Below are 4,865 nucleotides of genomic sequence, written 5' to 3' on the forward strand. Positions count from 1 at the left end.
GACTGCAACACCTGAGAGAATCCAAAGTCAGATAGCGTGTGTCCCCGTCCTCCCAGAACTGGAAATGTCACCAAGTCTGTTGCGGTAATAATACCACTGCTGCATACTGGAAGAGGGCCGGGCAAACTGAATCACATATCATTTATTCATCTGCAGACAGTGGTCATCACAGCATCCGTCTGTGGCCTTTCAGGGGAGGAACAAGAGGCAGGGAGCCCCACAACGCCCTGTAATGATGTTTAACGGTAAAAGTGATTACAGTTACTGCAATTAATAAACATTTTGCACACACATCCAGGCGAAAAATGCATCAGTGACACCTGAAACTCTCCTGTCTGACATTTCTTTATGTTTTTATAACATGTTCTTATAATGTTTATGATGAGAGAGCTGAGAAATGTGTTTAATAACAACTCCCTATTCCAAGTAAGTTCGAACATTGTCTAAAAATGTAAATAAATATATATTTAAGGGGAGACACTACAGGTGAATATGGAAAATGTTGAACTATTGATATCACCAGGGAAAATTCAATTTATTATTTGCAGTAAGAAAATATTTTTTTTTGTATTACGAGTTTTTTAATTGTATGTTTAGATTTGCAAATGAGGTGTGAACTCGTTAAATATGCATATATATATATATATATAAATATGCATATATATATATATATATATATATTATATAATTTGCATATATTTCAAGGACTTACATCTAAACATTGGATAAAGCAAATTTCCAACTATTATTTTATTTTGTTGATATATTACATTTAAAGTTTTTTTACTGAAGGAAATCTGCTTTTATCATTTAATGAATCTGAAAATATTGTCAAAAGCCAAAAAAATAAACTATTTGTCATGTTTTTAGGAACCAAATATTCTATGAATCAGGGTATGAAGGTATAGTTAGGAATAAAACTGGTAAGTTTGGTTTCTGTAAGTCTAGCTGAAGTTGAGATTTATGGCTCAGAGCATGAGAAAAAACTCATTTTGAGAAAACGGCCTTCAAAGGTTTTGATACTTACTTAATAGAAATAACTATTTGAAGGCAAAATATTGAATCTAATTCATAGCAACAACAATATAGAACATGTAAAACACATACTATTGTACAGGAGAGTGGATGACGAGGTTTAGACTACTATCATGGTACATGGTGCTGCAATAGAACCAGTTTTAGTGATTTAGGAGAAATCTACAGGCACAAAATATGTCAAATAAACCCCCAAATGACCAGTGCATGAAGAAATGATCAGGTCGGGTTGGACCAAAAAGCTTTTGTTGTTTTTAACAGGTGGTTCAGTCCTCCGACCATGGCAGTCTACATGTCAGAGTATCTTTGGGCAAGGCACTAAACCCTAAGTTTCTTTTCTTTGGATGGTAATACAAAAGAAGTCCATTTAACACCATTTTAGCTACATGCTAAACAAGCATAATTGCAGAAACAATAGTAGTACCATCATACATGGGTGAGTAGGGGCCTGCTCCACCTTCTAGTAGGTGCAGTAGGTTGTTATCAGATCATTCAGTCGGCTACTATATCTGTCTTTGGACAACATGAGGCTGTGTGTGAAAGCATCGAGGTAAGTAAGGAAGCAGTGTATAGAGCCTGAAAAGTCACTTTTGGGTGTTACTGGAGGATTCTGCAAGAGGAAAACCAAAGAACTCAGAAAAGCCGTCAATAAAACCAAAGACGAAGACAAGAGACCGGTGCAAGAGTTAAAAGTAGGTTTATCTCGGGCCTAAGAGGTGAACCATCATCGTAGGAAAGAAAACCCAGAGTTAAGGCTGAAGTTACCTCACTTACCCCAAATCCTGCTTGGCTGTACCGTCCTCTTGTCTGTTGGTGACCACAGCTGAGATACAAGCAATGAGGAGAGAGCTGGTAACAACATTCAAGTACTCAGGTATCGGCCTCATCAAATAGAGTGCACGTTTGTTCGTGAATCAGTCAGCATCTGCTTTATCTGCGAAGGCTCGGGGTCCTTGTGTGGTCACAAGCATTATGTTATTGTTCTACAGGGCAGCCACTGAATCTCTTATTAACCTGTTGACTAAAATCACTGTTTAGTCCACAGTCTGATCAGAAGGACTGGAAAAACAATTTGCATTGTCCCCATCATCTCTCTGGAAGATAATAAAGGAAACATTGAGGTATTGAATTGTCTGTGAAGAGCAGGAAAGTCTTTCTTTCATGCAGAAAGTTGTCCTTTTCTTGAGGGAAACATGCAAAATCTTGTTGTAAAATGTTCCTGAGGGACACAAGAAAGGCTAATCTCCTCTTAGTATGCTAACATTTGCTAATTCAAGAAGTGCAGGTGGAGGGAAATGTCATTACTTATGCAGGTATTTGGTCATAAACTATTGAGCAATCTGATTATAGCACAAGAAAAAAAAAGGTTAAGGGATCACCAAAGTTATTACAATTCATCCTGAGGGGAGCATGAATGTCCGAACCAAATGTCAAGACAATTCATCAAATAGCTGCAGGGACATTTCACTCTGAAGAAAAGTGATGAGCTGACATTCACATCCACGGAGAAAAAAAATCTCCAAATCCATCTAAAGTTGGCCTGAAAACTTTCAGTGAATTGATTTACACACCTGAAGTATAACATTTAGCTTTCACACAAACATTCAAGCACTGAATGCTACTTAAAGGTATAATATGCACATTTCCAGAAACGACCAGGCCTATATTATATATGTATATTCTTTTTAACTCTATATACATATAGGTTACTTTGTTGCCATTGTCATGCCTTATTTGACAGTGATAGATAGAGAGAGTGAAAGACAAAGGCAGCAGCAAAGGGACCTCAGACCAGATTTAAACCCAGGTCTGTTTCGACAAAGACTAGTCCTGTGTGGTACGCGCTCTACCAGTGAGCCCCTTTAATTGATATTTTAACTGTATAAAGGATCTCCCAAATGCATATAATTCTGGAGCCTCAATGTTCCTTTTTGATTTAAGGGGTGAAAATTTCGGGATAACAAGGTAAAAAAAATCCATCTCTTTAGGCCTCAAGTTTCGTACTTGAAGCTAATGGTTGCTATGTGTTTGTAATGACATGGAGTGGTGACATGGAGTGGTGACTGTTCGTGGCGGCTCCTGAAGAGGTTAGTGTAGATGGTAGCATTAGTTAAATCAGAACTGAAGGATGTTTCTCAATTTCAAGAAGAGCAGAGAACAGCTGCTCTTCTCCCCAGTGGTTTCAGGCGTGTGACAGTGATGGTTCAGCCAATCACGTCCCTGCACTTTTCTAAACAGTTTCCATTAGGTGTGTTTCCACTGAGTACTTTTCGAGTAAAGTGGCTAAGTGTTTTGGCTACGCCTGCCAGTTAGTTCCCCTCTGTCTCTGTTCCCATTCAGGTATTTTTGTTGCGGCTGACCAACGGAGTTCGAATGTGACAACAGAACGATGCGGCATATATATATATAAATATATATCATCTCCATCTCACTGATAATCTCCTTTTTGTACTTCATACAAGCAGGTAAAATGTACTTCAAGATTATGCATATACAGAGTATTAACCTGATTTTAATGCCATAATTCTGAAGAAAAAAAAAAGTAAAAAAAAAAAAAAGTAATGAAAATTCATAACATATTTCCTGTTAGCAGATTTTAATTCACCAAATTTGAACTGAGCACGAGAACAAAAACTGGAGACGCAGAAACCAGAGGCCTTCCAGGGAAAATCCCAGAATGCAATCTTAGTTAAATAAACACAGAATCTAATCTTGGTGCAATAAACAACCTGCTAAAAATATTATGACTCATCGTCTCTGCTGGTTTCCCCTACTTTATAGCTGTATAATACAATGAAAAACACAATGAAATAACAATAAAATGACAGTTAAACGGAAACTCTTTGAAGTAACTAACTGTGTGTACAGTGTGTAGTGCAGGAAACACGCTCACCTGTTAGAGAAAGGTGCGAGTCGCGCTTTATTTAGGCTGCTTCTCATTACCACTATTTCGCATCCATGCGTCCTTCACTTGCGCCGTTCACTTGTGTCTTAGTCCCGCCCACCGGGGATGCATGGAGAGACGCAAGTGAGGGAAGCGAGGAGAGAGGAAACGATTTAAGGGTCGTCCTTCCCTCCGGAGCGTCACGTGAAGCGACGTCCGTTTCTAATGACGGCGGCAGCAGATCACAGCTGGATCAGCTGTCAGTCGCTTTAACAGCTGGAGACATGCACTAATAATAATAATAATAATAATAATAATAATAATAATAATAATAATAATAATAATAATAAGTGTTTTCTCTGTTTAACAAACACCTGCACATGAATAACAACCTCCATTGTGTATTTATACTGTGAACTGTGTCCAGCTCAGGGGCACGGGAATGTCTTTATATAATTTATTAATTATTATTTGCTGCTGTATTAGGACAACTATTAGGGCCAAGTATGAAAAAAAAAAATACGGACCCGGGGGAGGGGGGTAATACTGGTCCATGCCTCACTGGGTCCGTCCGGTGCCACACACATACACACACAGACACACACAGACAAACACACACACACACACACACACACACACTTCAAAAGGCACACGCTTCATGGCAGCGTAAAGACTTATCACATGAGGATGACCGTGAGGAATGAAGGCTGGGAACAATAAACCTGCTGCTGTGAAAAAAGTTTAGACGAACGTTACACTGTAACTGTCAACAGAAGCAGAGGAGGTCTGAAAGAGAGACAGCGCTCCGTGTGAACGCGAGGAGGAGGAGCGTCAGTCGGATCATTCTGATAAAACACCTTAAACAGAGTGAGTGATGGAGAAGAAGAGACATCCCGAAAGGAATGAAATGTGGTGATGTGACATCACCACATTTCATTCCTTTATT

The sequence above is a fragment of the Centropristis striata genome, chromosome 17 (genome assembly GCF_030273125.1).
Source record: "Centropristis striata isolate RG_2023a ecotype Rhode Island chromosome 17, C.striata_1.0, whole genome shotgun sequence".
Lineage (NCBI taxonomy): Eukaryota > Metazoa > Chordata > Actinopteri > Perciformes > Serranidae > Centropristis > Centropristis striata.